This window comes from Lathyrus oleraceus, chromosome 7 (genome assembly GCF_024323335.1).
Source record: "Lathyrus oleraceus cultivar Zhongwan6 chromosome 7, CAAS_Psat_ZW6_1.0, whole genome shotgun sequence".
Classification (NCBI taxonomy): Eukaryota; Viridiplantae; Streptophyta; class Magnoliopsida; order Fabales; family Fabaceae; genus Lathyrus; species Lathyrus oleraceus.
Genome location: NC_066585.1, coordinates 343,960,503 through 343,975,523, shown reverse-complemented (window position 1 = coordinate 343,975,523; position 15,021 = coordinate 343,960,503). Strand labels below are relative to the sequence as shown.

The window sequence follows — 15,021 nt, the reverse complement described above, 5'->3', positions numbered from 1 at the left end:
AAAGTTTCCAATTTTAACCATCGGTAAATGGTTTTGCTTTTCAGAAGTTTGTTTTCCCCAGCCGCCATCGGTAAATGTTCGTGCTGAAGTTGATATCGGTAAATATCAAGTTTCCAGTTCTCCAACCATCGGTAAATGGTTTTGCTTTTCTGAAGCTGTCATGCAGTTTGTCATCGGTAAATGACGTGTTTCTTTTGTATCATATCCAGTACTGTGCAAATTCTACGATTCTTTGGTATTCAATCCCTGTTTACCCTGAAAGTCTGACAGCCGTCGCTATCATCCGTTCGGGTTCCCAGCTGATTGAATAGGGGCAGCTGTAGCACCTCAAATTTGCACCTATCATTATGCATACATTTTCATATTAGGTCATAGTATATCATGATCCATTGCATAGCATTTGCATTGTCCCTCAGTTGCCTCAAGAGCAAGCAATCAGAAATTAGGTCAAACTAATCTCCTGATCAGTCAACCAAGCAAGCAAAGGAATTTCTCATTGAACCAAGGCCTTGGGGTTTGTCCAACAAGTTCACATGACTTGGGGATCCATTTGAAGTATTTTGGTCAAGGATTGAAGGCTCAGAGGTCATCAGTTCATACACAGACAGTCAAAAACCCTAAAAAAGTCAACTGTCAGTCAAAGCAGTGGATGGTGGTCATTTTTGTGGAATTTGGGCACCATGGTCAATAATCAAGAGTTCATACAACTTGGGACATCATTTGAAGTCAAGTTCTCAAGGAATTAGGGTTTGGAAGTCATCAGTCAATGCATAATCAGACAGAAACCCTAAAAGTCAACTGGTGGTCAACTGTCCATTTAATCAGTGATTTGATGATTGAAATTGGTTTGTGAGAGTTCATTCATGTCCAAATAGTCATCATATATCATGCCAAACACCATCATGGAGGAATTTGAAGCCAGATCATGAATTTCCCAAAACGGAAACTGGGCCTGTAACTGAAACCTGCCATAAATGGAAAGTCTTGATCCTCAAACCTACATCATGATACAAGCCTCAAATGAATTTTTGCCCAACATGAAAGTTGAAGATCTTGTTCTCCCATTTCCAAAAAGTCCTAGAACTCTCAATTCCCATGTGTGGTTGGCAAGTTATGATCGAATCGATTTCAGAAAATCTTGAACTTCAAAGGGCCATATCTCTCAAACCGTTTGGCCAATTTTGGTGGGGTTTTTTCCTACAAGTCACATTGGATCCCCTCTTTCCAAAAATATAAATTTCATGAGCCAAAACTTCACCAATCAAAATGGCATTTTTTGACTTTTTTCATTTAAATGCAAGTTTGACCAAGAGTTGACTTTTTGATTTAAACATTTTTTCAGCATTTGGCCAATTGGGACAGCTCATAAATATCATTTTAAGTGTGTTTGCAAAGTCAAATTATGCAGCACATGTGAATCTATACTTGGTTGCTTGAATTATAAGAAAGGTACAAATGCACCATACTTGTCCATGCTTCCACAACCATGCCTTGTACCAGCAGCATTATGCAGCATTTTTCTGTCATGTTGAGACCTCATTATGCAGCCAAATAACCAACAAGTACATATGGCCTTACTAGCTTACTTGAACATTGGAAAAAGGACATGTTTATAACAAATCCAATTCATGAACCATACCTCTTGCAACCTTGCCTTGTACCACTCTCACATAGCAGAATTTTTGGGGCCATCATTTTCTGTTTGGACACACACATAGCAGCAGACCACTGACTCTCTCAAGACCACACCCTGCTGTGCATTTTCCAAAGGAACAACGATACCTCCATACCATGCTTGTACCATATGACATAGCAGCTTTGATGATGATTTCTTTTTTCTGCATATTGAGGGAGTAGCAGCAAGGGCAGAGAGGCCTCAAAAAAAACTACTTTGGCCAAGGCAAATAGATTGTGCATTCTCATTCTAAAGACACACATTGCTTGCCATTTGCATTCTTGCTGTCAAAAAAGAAACAAATAACACCAACCCTGCCACAAGACAGGTCACAAACCTTGCCCTGCTAATCTGCAACCAACAAGCACATAACACTGCAGCAGAAAATCTTGCCTTCACCTTGCTTTTTTCTGTCCAAACATAACAGACTAAGGCTGGCTTGAAAAAGGATCCTGCATCATTTTCCTACCCTTGGTAGACAACAGCATCCATAAGAAAGGAGATTGGCATATAGAAATGGATTTTTGCTTACTAACCCTGCTATCTTGCATCTCACTTCATCTGTCCAAAACAAAGGCATGACTTAACCTGCCTTGCCTTGCACAATCTGCTCCCCACTTTTGAAACTAGCAGCCAGCATACCAAAACACTCTTCACTCATTCTCCAAAAAGTTCTTCTTGCACTCTTCAAGACCTGTTCAAAAAAGAACACCAAATAACTTAACATGGTTTTTTAGCTTGATGCAGATTTTGCCATCCATTTTCTGTCTTTGAGAAACCAACCTCTCACACTCTCTCCAACTCACCCTGCTATTGGCGTTGCATTGGTCCTGTCCAAAAACACAAAAAACAAACCAGTAGCAGAACCAAGCCTAGCCCTGCAACATGTTTTCATCATCCATACACAACACTTCCTGTCATGAAATTAGCAGTTTACCACCACCAACTTGACCTAGCCTTGCCAATCCACCCAACAGCACAAGCATCTCACCCTAAAACTGCATTGACCTTTTGCCTTGGCATTTTAATCAAATCACAGAAATTTGTCCAAGAACTTAAGAGGAGTTTGGCCTTGCTTTGCTTAGGACTGCATCTAAGTATCATGTTGACATACCACAAACCAACATAACCAACTGAAAAACCATTGTTCATTCACTTTCTAAAAAAAAACACTTTTGGCCATTTCTCAAGCAACAGCCCAAAACTTCCAGAGGGGTTGAACCTTGCCTTGCCTAAACACCATCCAAACATCTTTCTAAGCTTATGGCAATTGCTTTTCACAACTGGAAGCAACTCTGCTAAGTGCTGTTTTAGAAGAACATTCATCCATGGCCATCCAAGATTGAAGCATCCATAAGTCAAACAACTTTCATCATTCATCATCAAGGAGGCTCTAGGACATTTGTTTCACTTCAACTCCATCCAAAAGCATCAGCAACACAACTGCTCTTCCAAATTGGTGAGTTTTCGAGTTCCATGAATTCTCAAATTGATACATGTTTTCAAAAGATCTTTCAATGCTGAGTTTAGTGATGCTTTCACTTTTTGGAATGGTTGCTTATTCATGAAGATATGATGAGATAAAGTTTGATGCTTGAAAATGTTTCCTTTGATTTCTTGTTGTATAGTTCGAATTAATGAAAATAGGGTTTGGATTGTTGTTGTATGTTGTTTGATGATTACAATGGTGTAATCAATTGGCATTTTTGGGAGGAATTGAGAAATTCGATTTTGGATGGTGATGAACATAAACCCTAGTTTCCCAATTTGTATTTTTTTCAGATTTTTCTTCCATTTCACGTGTGCATGCTCCTTCATTCTTCCAGCCAATCAAAACATTTCAATCCTTGCCCAAAACGACAGTGTTTGGATAAGTGGATCCAAATATTACCAAAATGCCATTTTCTCAATATTAATTCAATTAATTTCTTCACTTTGATTACCAATCTTCCAAATTTCATAACTTGCTCATTTTTTATCCAAATTCAATGGGATTTTTTGTGTTGTGTTCATCATGATCTCTACTTTTTTATCATTATTTTTCCAGAATTTTTGGATGAGTGGTTTTTAATTGGCCTTAGGGTTTGTGACATGTGACCAAATTTTGTACACTTTGCCAAATCAATTGTGAAATGATGAGAATGTATCCAATGGCTCCCAAATTTTTTATGCTCAAACTAGACACATTCATGGTGATTTTGGTATAAAGTTTGTGGATTTATCATTTGTGGTTTGTGAGATATGATTTTTTGAATTAGGGTGTGACAATTTGTGTCACACCATTGATGTCCAACTTCATGATTTTCATTACCATGCTTCTTGACCTCCAAATGACTTGATGTTTTGCATGAGCTTACTCTTGTATGTCTAGTTGACTTGTGAATTTTCTTGGATTTAATTGAACTATTTTCCATTTGTTTGAGATTTTTCTTTCCTGTCTAGTCAATAGTTGACTTTGTGTGACACATGTTCCCATTTCATTTGTGAAATTCTCATACTTTATTAGATGGACATGAAATTTGATATGTGATAACTAGACATCTCAAGCTTGGCATTGGTGTTAATCTCATTCATTTCTCATCTGTTTTCAATTTGATATGATTTTTTGAAGTTGACCCATGCTTGTTGACTTTCTTTGTGCATGCTTGAATTTGGTTTGACTTCATGATTTTCATTGACTGCCTTCCTCTCATCCAAATGGGATGAAATTTGACATGCTTACCATGCTATGTGTTAGGTTTGATCATGATTTATTTGGTGATTTTTGGAAAATGTTTAGATTGCTTTTGAGTTAAGTCTTGCTGTTGACTTCTATGAGCTTCTGTTTGTCACACTTTGACCTAATTTGTTCATGAAATGATGATAGTGATTGATATGAATGTGAACCCAATTGGTTTTGTTTCCTAATGGTTTGAACATGATTTTGGATACTTACCCCTTGCTGTTTGGACTTTCTCATTCATTTTTGACCCTAGGCTTGTCCTAGTGGTCCTGCTACTCACCTTTGAGTTCGTGATTTCAGGTTGACCATCAAATGGCCATTAAGACCAATTCTTTTGATTGAGCTTACTCAAGTATCATTGTCTAACCTATTTTTTTTGTAGGTGACTTGGCTCATATGCCCTAAGCCTTGTGCCTTGCACATCCTTGTGCCCCCTAATTGACTGTTGGTGCTTGTTTCTGTTTGTTTTGTTTGAAGTTGCATACTAACATCTGCTTGACTGTTTCAGGTGCTTTAGTTGCTTAGTTCCTTGTGAACTTTTTGCTTTGATTTGCTTGTATAAGCAATTTGCATTGAGGTATGTCTCTTCTACTTCATGTAGTCTGGAAGACCTGGCCTGTTACTTGGCCAGGCAACTGTCTGAAGTCCTCCTTAAGAGGCAATGTTTGTGACTGTTTACTTTTGTCCTTGCATAGAGTCAAAGACCTCCTAAGTGAAGAGGCAATTGGGGGAAGGTAGGGATATGCAATCTATCCCCCACTATTCAGTGTGTCATCTGCTTTTGCTCACACCACTGTGTTGATGCATTGCAGATACAAACCCAAGATCTTGTACAATCGTACAGTTGAGTCAGTTTTAAATGTGTAGAAGGGTTCCCACTTTCTGAACCCACACATTCTTGTCTTAAGCTCTCCCAGGCCAGGGATAAGAGCTGTGAGGTCTCATCCTCACTTCATCCTTTCATCTGCTTCACCTTAGCCCCTCAATGGCAAGGTTAAGAGCAACATTCACCCAGTTCCAGAGGTTTGTTTGTCGAGGTTGATATGACCCCTTGACTAAAACCTAACCCTTGTTTGAGCCACTTGTTTGCGTATAGCGTGTGCTATCTGTGCTTGTAGGATTGTTTGACTTGCTTCCTGTGCAAGATAGGATTGTTTGACTTGCTTCCTGTGCAAGATAGGATTGTTTGACTTGCTTCCTGTGCAAGTTAGGATTAGTTTAGACTTGCTTCCTGTGCAAGTTAGGTTTTGCTTGGCTTGCTTCCTGTGCAAGTTAAGTGTGTGTGGCTTGCTTCCTGTGTGAGCCATGCTTAAGATAGGTTGGCCCTTGTGCCATTTAGCTAGAAACCTTAACTTAGGGTTGACTTTGCATGACAACATCTAGGCTCGAGTCGTAGTCTCCCTAGAGTTGTGTCTCCCTCTGTTATCTGTTTAGGCTAGTCCTTTGTCCCTGCGTAGGGGAACTACATCGCCCTGATCTTCATACCAGATGAAGTATGTAGGCAGGAGATTGAGCTGATCTCTCCGGGCGCCTTTTCTTTCTTTTTGTGTGTGTTGTCTGACCTTTGCTAGGCTCGAGTCTGTGACTCCTTAGCATTTGTTGTCTGTCTGTTTGTGTGTATTTGACGGTTATAGGCTGAGTCCCCGACTCCCTATTAACTTGTTGTGTTGTTGTGTGCTTGGAAGCTGACGTAAGTCCATCGAGCGGCAGTTAGGTTCCAGTGTGCGTGTGTTTGGTTCGGATGCTGATGTAAGTCCAGTGATTGGCATTCAGGCTCCACGTTTGCCTCTTTGTGTGTGTTTTAGGTTCGGATGCTGATGTAAGTCCAGTGATTGGCATTCAGGCTCCACGTTTGCCTCTTTGTGTGTGTTTTAGGTTCGGATGCTGATGTAAGTCCAGTGATTGGCATTCAGGCTCCACGTTTGCCTGTGCTTTGTTTGTTTGTGTGCGTGTCAGCCGAGCTACGAATGCTCTGATTCTTCTCTCGTCCGAGAAGATACGTATGCATAGGATGCGATATCCTAGCGAGCATGTTTTGTCTCCCCAGTCCGAACTACTTGGACTCTGATGTCTATGCCTGATAGACTAAGTAGGCCCAGGATGCGACATCCTGCCGAGTTCTGTTTCAGTCAGTCTCTTTCATTTCCTTCAGCCAGTGTTTGTGAATATTTGAGCAGTGTTTAGCAACCAATTTTCCTTTCTTTTGTGCGTGGATCCCGTAGAGTACTACGGATGCGTAGGGGTGCTAATACCTTCCCTTCGCATAACCGACTCCCGAACCCATACTCTTTGGTCGCGAGACCATGTTCTTTCCCAGGTTTACTCTGAGCGTTTCCTTTCCCTCTTTTGGGATAAATAACGCACGGTGGCGGCTCTGTTGTTCTTTCTTTTCCCGCCGGTTTTTCGCGTGATGCGACAAGTGGGAATGTAAAACTGACCTATGCGTACGGGAACGTTTTCAAGGATTCCTACAGGATATTTGATGGAACGATCTGCTAATTGCACAGACATTTTGGTCGGTCTTAATTCTCCCATTTCCAGTTTCTTACATATGGATAAAGGCATAACGCTAATTCCGGCTCCTAAATCGCATAAGGCTTTGTCAATGACAAATTTTCCTATGTGACAGGGTATAGAGAAACTACCCGGATCCTTGAGTTTAGGGGGCATGTTTTGGATTATAGCGCTACATTCGGCAGAGAGTGTAACGGTTTCGCTATCCTCAAGTTTCCTCTTATTAGAAAGAATTTCTTTTAAGAATTTAGCATATGAGGGCATCTGCGTAATAGCTTCGATAAACGGAATTGTAACGTTTAATTGTTTAAGGAGATCAACAAATTTTCTAAATTGGCCTACATCTTTGGTTTTAACAAGCCTTTGAGGGTAGGGTATGGGTGGTTTGTAAGGTGGTGGAGGTACATAAGGTTCCTTCTTTTCTAGGGTTTCCTTATTACTCTCTTCCTTTTCCTTAGGTTCACTTTCCTCAGTTGATTTCTTAGGGTTTTGGTTTTCTATCCTTGGGTCAGACGGTCCTTCCACTTCCGTTCCACTTCTTAATATAATTGCATGAGCTTGGCTTCTCGGATTAGGTTGGGGTTGTCCAGGGAATGTACCAGTTGGTGCAGCAGTAGATGCTTGTTGTTGAGCTACTTGAGATATTTGCGTTTCCAGCATTTTGTTATGGGTAGCCAAGGCATCTACTTTGCTTGCTAGTTGTTTAAGTTGTTCGCCAGTGTGTATGTTCTGGTTTAAGAAATCTTTATTGGTTTGTTGTTGGGATGCTATAAAGTTTTCCATCAAGATTTCCAAGTTGGATTTTCTAGGGGTATTATTGTTAGGATTCGGTTTCTGATATCCCGGAGGTATAGATGGGGCTTGATTTGGAGACTGTCCAGGTGCGTATAAAGCATTATTACTCTTATATGAAAAGTTTGGATGGTTCTTCCAATTTGGGTTATAGGTATTCGAATAGGGGCTTCCTTGAGCATAGTTTACTTGCTCTGCTTGGATTCCAGTCAAGAGTTGACATTCCGCAGGAGTGTGGCCTTGGATTCCACAGACCTTGCAATTCGGAGTTATAGCAACCACGGCGGCTGGAGGTGATACGTTTAAACTTTCAATTTTCTGGACCAAAGCATCCACTTTTGCATTAACGTGATCAAGGTTACTTATCTCGTACATGCCAGTTTTCGGTTGAGGTTTTTCCACCGTTGTTCGTTCGGTTCCCCACTGATAGTGGTTTTGGGCCATGCTCTCGATAAGCTGGTAAGCATCAGCATAAGGTTTGTTCATTAGTGCACCACCTGCAGCGGCGTCTATTGTTAACCTTGTATTGTATAAGAGACCATTATAAAATGTGTGAATTACTAACCAGTCTTCCAAACCATGGTGTGGGCAATGTCTCATCATGTCTTTGTATCTTTCCCATGCTTCGAAAAGAGACTCGTTGTCTTTCTGTTTAAATCCGTTTATCTGGGCTCTTAACATAGCTGTTTTGCTTGGCGGAAAATATCGGGCAAGAAAAACTTTCTTCAACTCGTTCCATGTGGTGACTGAGTTGGAAGGAAGTGATTGAAGCCATCTTCTAGCGCTATCTCTTAATGAGAAAGGAAAAAGACGAAGTCGAATTGCCTCTGATGTGACACCATTAGCTTTAACAGTATCGGCGTATTGGACAAATACGGATAAATGAAGGTTTGGATCTTCGGTAAGATTTCCAGAGAATTGGTTTTGTTGCACAGCTTGCAACAGCGAAGGTTTAAGTTCGAAGTTGTTTGCTTCGATTGCGGGTGGAGCAATACTTGAATGCGGTTCATCTTGCGATGGAGCGGCGTAATCTCTAAGAGCACGAGCTGGTTCTGCCATCTCGGGTATCGAAGGAAAAATGTTTTTGAAATCAGGAAGGTCTATAGGAGGGAGATTGTTTGCAGCACGATATTCCCGAATTCATCGTAAGACTCGGAGATATAGTTCGATATCGTTGATTCGTAGATAGAGCGGTTCGCCTTGTGAGCGAGTGCGTGGCATACAAATCAACGAAAGAAAGAATAGAAGAAAAAGAAACCTTAGTCTCTACAGCGTAACGGAAGAGTTACGATATCGATTAAATAAAAGTCCCCGGCAACGGCGCCAAAAACTTGATCGCTCGACTGTGTGAGTCGAGAATGGGATACAAACTGCAAGTGCACAGTTCTATCGCGTAGTTTTAAAAGATATCGATCCCACAGGGACTTATGAATCGATATACCGTTATCTAAGGTTACTACGTAAATCTAAGGTGAAAATGTTTGATTGTTTGGGAAAAACTAAGAGCTAAACTAAGATCTAGATTAAATATTAATAAAACGGACATCGGTATGTAGTTCGTCAAAACTAGGGGAATCAAGTCTTTGTCGGTTTCTTGGTTTTAAAATGAATCGTTTCAGTTAACTTTATTGGTTAAAGGTTTTATCTCAAACTCTCGCTCTGTTGAATAAACCATGATTTTATATTAATGTAGCTGTCACTTATAATTAAGTCAAAAACCATATTTTGAAAACAATAAAGTTGCAGAAACTCTTTTTAAGAAAACACTGACCGTTTTAAACACCCTTATCTCAAACTCTCGCTCTATTGACTTAGGTTATATAATCAAATCCAAATGCTTAACTCTCGTCCTCACATTCAATCTTTAAAAATACTTTTTGGAAAAGGTCAGAATTTAATTAACTCTAAAACTTGCTCTCGCCCTGATCTAGAATTAATGCCTAACTTACACTGTCCAGTTAAAATCTCAAACTCTCGCTCTATTGATTTTAACTTCTTTATGTCCTTTACTTCTGTAAAAAATCTTGTTATTAAACCTGTAAGTTGAGACCGTAAAAAGGATTGATTTTAATTTTAAGTTTAGATAGACCGACTCAGTCTTGATCCCTTATTCTGCTTACTTTACATACTGATACCTAGGCGAATTAGCCAGACATGCTAAATAAACAAGAATACATATCATGCATAAACAGACTCATTCCAGGCAGATAATATAGATAAATAATAAAACAAAATATTAAATAATGATTAAAGAACCTGAATGCGCAATACAATAGTCTTGAACACTCCACCACAAGCCGGTAGGATTTGTTCTTCGATTCTTCAATTAAATAATAAATTAAACCAAGGAAATAAAACTAGAATCTAACGTAAGGTTAGATCCGATAAAAAGTTGCACAATAGTTTCCGGTGTAGAAACTATTATGCGAAAAATATCTAAATGCTAAAAAGGGAAAGATAAATTGCAAGGGAAAAAGAATGCAGAACTTGCAAAAGAAATAAATAAAATAAACAATGTTAAGTTGCTGGAAAGGAAAAAAAATAAGCAAAAGCATGAAAAGAAAATTTGGCAGAGCTTCGGCAATATGAGCGTGGAAAAACCGAGAGACTTTTAGGTTTTTGAGATGGCCATTTATAATAGTGTTGGTAACTGCTTTCCGTTTCTCCCATTCTTCAACGTGGCTACATGCACGGCGTGGATATAGGAGACCAACTTCTCAACGTTCTCCTTCAAGTCTTTCTGAGGGCGTTACTTGCGCCAAAAAGGTAGTGGAATTGTGTGACGCTCGTCACACTATGTGTGACGTCCGTCACAAGGCTGTTTTGCGTGACGCTCGTCACGCACCCTGTGACGTCCGTCACAGGCACAGCGTTGGTGACTTGTGCGCTTTGGGCTGGGCTTTGGCATTTGGTCCCTTTTCTCTCCTTTTTGCACCTCCTTTTCTTCCATTTTCACTTGTTCTTCAAAATAGACTACCTGCGACAATTAGGAAGAAAATACCACGTAATATCTCATAAAATGCAGTAAACCGAAATAAATAGTCATAGAATTTAATGGAATTAAGTCCTAAAATATGATATAATTTCGTGTTATCATATATAAAAAAACTTACCAATATAATTATATTCTTTTATATGGTTTTAGTTGTTAAAATGCTACAAACTTATGGTGTTTGATATATGAAATAATGCATTAATGATTTTGCAAGGACTACGGCAGATGTGGCACTTTCAAGATTCTTTAGCGAAAAAACAAGTAGAAAAAAAAACAAAATGAAAAGAATATTTATGTTGAGCACAGCCATCTAAAATCGGTGTGGATTGGTCTCCTCATAACAAGTAATTAAAGAAGAGATTATCCAGAGTCAAAAAATATGGATCTTTGTCAAACATTATAAAATTTGGTTCTCCTAGTACGGTGATGTCACTGTTTGATCAGTCAGAATGCAACAATACCCGGGTTCATCAACATCAATGAAAAGTCAATTATCAAGAAATTGGCTTATAAGCAGGACCAATCTTGAGCAAGGGCAAGACGGCCCTTAGCCTGGGACCTCTAAATTAAAGGGCCTCATTTTGTTTAAAAGAATAAAATTATATATATTAAATATTATATTAAATAAATTATAAAATGGAAAATGAACATGAATTTGTCATTGGCTAAGTGGTAGATGGTTGATTTTTAAGCATGGTGGTAAAAGTTGTGGGTTAAATCCTTGTTGTACTATTTTTAAGTATTGTTGCATAGTTGTTGACGTGTCAATATCGTGTACGATGTTTGTGTTGTATACGATGTTGAAGGCACACACGCCGTTGAACCTCTTGATGGTTTTGTAAACATGGAAAGAGATATTTATGTGAACTGTATAAGAATCTTTAGCATAACGTTCTTTCTTTGTTAATTTCATCATTTCATGCATATTTTTTTGCAATTATTTTCTTTTACAATTTTGAGTAATGTTATGAATACTTAGTAGTATAATCTAACCACCCCCATATTCTTTTTCAATTTTATTCATGTCTTATAGAATTTCACTATTATAGTATATATTTTCTTAGTAGTTAGTCATTTATTATGTTCTTCATATTATTTTGAATGTTTCTAAACTTCATTATATTAGTGTCAATATTTTATATATTATCATTAGTATAAAATATATTGTAATATAGGTACCATCGTGAAGATATTTTCTCTTTCATCTAATATGGTAGTTTTCTCCCCTGATAACTTTGATAAGGCTATTTTAGATAAAACAAAAGATATTCTAGTGGAGTTATATACACCATGGTGTAATACCCCAATTTTGACCCTAAGATCCCTCATGATATCTCATCATTTGCATTAGTTTTGGGATCACACTTTGGCATCCTCCTTACCCCTTATTCATCAAGTTTGCAATGGGAGAGATCATCAAGCACATTTTGATTATGTCATACTTTTTTTTCATTATTTACTAACCAAAATACCAAAAAATATATCCATGTATAGCTTTGTTTTTTTTGTAGGTAGTGTGTGCATCCACCAATGCCTCGTGAAGCTCACAACTAGGGTTTGAGACCCTCAATGAAAGGAGATCAATCAAGATATGGTTCACATTGGTTCTAAACATCATATATGTATCCCCGTGATCTTAATTTATCATTTTAATCAAGAAATCATCAAGAGTTTGAAGTTTGTTTGCCTTGCAAGCCCTAATTCATTTAGGTATCTTGTGTGACTTCCTCAGCAAGTCTCTTTAACATTTGATCAAATACTTCAAGGTATACTTAATTATACATTATTTTATACATATATGATCCTCCATAAGCCCAAGATATCAAGAGAATTTCAAGTTTGCAAGTTGGTTCATGATGGTTTACCAGAGAAAGTCAACTGGTCAAAACTGGGGTTCACTAGACCCTATCTCCTACAATTTTTGTCATGTGAAAATGATTCCAAGAGCAAAGTTACTCTGTATGACATTCCAAACAACTTTCATGTTCAGGTCAACGATTACAGGTCATTTTTTATGGTGAACGATTATAGGTCATTTTGTTTGTGCCCTAGTTAGGAGGTCAACTTCCAAGGACCATAACTTAATCAATTATTATGATATGAGGGTCATCCTAGTTTAATTATCAAATTCAAGTTGTCTTATCCAACTTTTATTCTTTTAGAAACTTCAAATTCAACTTGCAAGGGCATGTATCAAGAGGAAACATTATAGGTCATTTGGGGTCATTATCATTGATAAAGCAATTTTCCTCAACTTCTAAAATGCATAACTCATACATGCCAAATTCAAATGAGGTCAAATTTGTAACTAAATTGAATAGGTTTGAAATAGATACAACTTTTATTAAGGAACTTTTTATATTTAAAGCCCATAGCAAAAGTTATTCAAGGTGGAAGAAGTGAACATTTGACTTGGTACTTAGAAAATTTTCAATTATGTTTGATTTTCCAAACTTCCACATCACAATTCATCATGATCCAAGCTTCAAATAGAAAAGTGTTCAACATAAAAGTTGTTCCCCTTGATCTCACCATTCCAAAAGGTCCAAAATCACTTCATTTGGTCAAAGTTTAATTGACTTACGCATGGATTTTCTTCAAGATTCCATTTGGATGAATCTCATTACCATTTTTCAATTCCAAATGCATGGCTTCAGGTCACACGTTCAGCATCACTCGTGATCATCTTTAGACCTTTTAACATCACTTCATGGGCCTATCACACGCCCACGCATCCATGCAAGTGAGAGTTTCTATTTTTGGCATTTGAATGGAAGTGTGTGGAAATCAATTTCCTAGCCTATAAATACATTGCCTCATGCTCAAAATTGGGGACACCTTGCCCAAGCTTTACTCCTGCAACCTTCCTTTTACCATTAGAGCATAAACTTGAAGGTTTTCAATTGAAAATTGAGTTTCAATTTCACTTCTGTTTTGAAGTTGAAACTCTAAGAATCCAAACCCTTATTTGATCTAATTCACTTCCTACAAGCTTTTGAAGTCAAGCCAAGGCCAATTAGAAGCAAGATTCAAGCTCCTCGAAGGTGATTTTTTCAAAAACTTTCTCTCTTCGATTCTCTCTCAATTCTTCACCATTCTCTCTGATTTTTGGTTGGCTGAAGTCCTACCAATGTAGGCAACAAGATTGAGTTGCTTTGAGGTCAAATCGAAGCAACTCAGTTCATGATCCTCAAAATTCCAATCCATGTATCTTTCAATATACTTAGAATTGGAGAAAATGGAGGCCAGATTCGAGCTCCTGGGCATTTTTCCTTTGAAATAGTGTCCTTGTTTTTCATTTTTCTTTAAGTTGAGGATGGATCAATCCGGTGAGGTCCACCAGAGAAGATGATCGGAGCTAGGGCTCCGGTGATGAGTGGGCTTCCTCTCATCTATATAATCTTGGTCCAACGATCTAATCTAACCCTTTGGTTTGCATTACCATAGTTCTCACGCATTGGCTAGAGACCATGGTAGATAGCACGCATGTGGCCATCAGATTTGCCACCTCAATTAATGAGGGAGATCTGATGGCCCTTATTTTTTTGCTTTTTATTTTAATTTCTGATTTTCTTTTAGTTGCTCATATTTTATTTAATTCGTAGAAATTTCATTTTTAATCCAAAAAATATGGGACTTTCACCAAAAATCTTTAAATATTTTCCTCTTCCATATTCTGAATTAAAATTATTTTTTGGATTAATTTTGATATTTTTTATGCATTAAATGTTTTTTTGCATATTTTTAATTTTTTAAAAATACTTCTGACTTTTCAAAAATAGTGAATTTTTTTGTCTAAGGCCATTTGACATTGTTTGAACTAGGATAAATCACTTGGCCATTTATTTGGTGTTTTGAAGGGATTTTAGGTTTTGACCAAATTAAAATGCATTTTAATTCATTTTTAAATTGATTTTTAATTGATTAAATGTTTAAAAATACTGTTGAGCCATTTTTATGTGCTTGTGATGTTTGACTTTCTGTTTGGGGCCTCGGTCAAGGTTGATTTGACTTTTGTTGGATCAAAACCATTGGATTTAGGGGATTGATGAAATGTACATTTCATTTCCCAAAATGAATGAATGATTTTGATTTGATGAAATTCCTCCCATGATCAATTTGTGTTTCTATCTTTCCGTCCCTCTTCATCTTCATCCTTATTCTTTCCCATTCCCTCATTTGACCAATGAAATCTCTAATGTCCAAAGGCTAATTGGTTCATCAATGACCATGTGTTAGATGAATCAATACAAGTATGACTGAGATAGGTCCCTCCCTCTTGATCTTTTCTTTTAGTGTGTGGTATGTTTTAGGAGTTTGGTT

The 15,021-nt window shown here is 37.8% G+C and overlaps 1 pseudogene; it reads left to right on the top strand.

Moving 5' to 3' along the window:
* The first annotated feature begins 8,277 nt into the window (after positions 1 to 8,277).
* On the top strand, positions 8,278 to 8,377 carry LOC127108948 (uncharacterized; annotated as a pseudogene).
* The last annotated feature ends 6,644 nt before the right edge of the window (positions 8,378 to 15,021 follow it).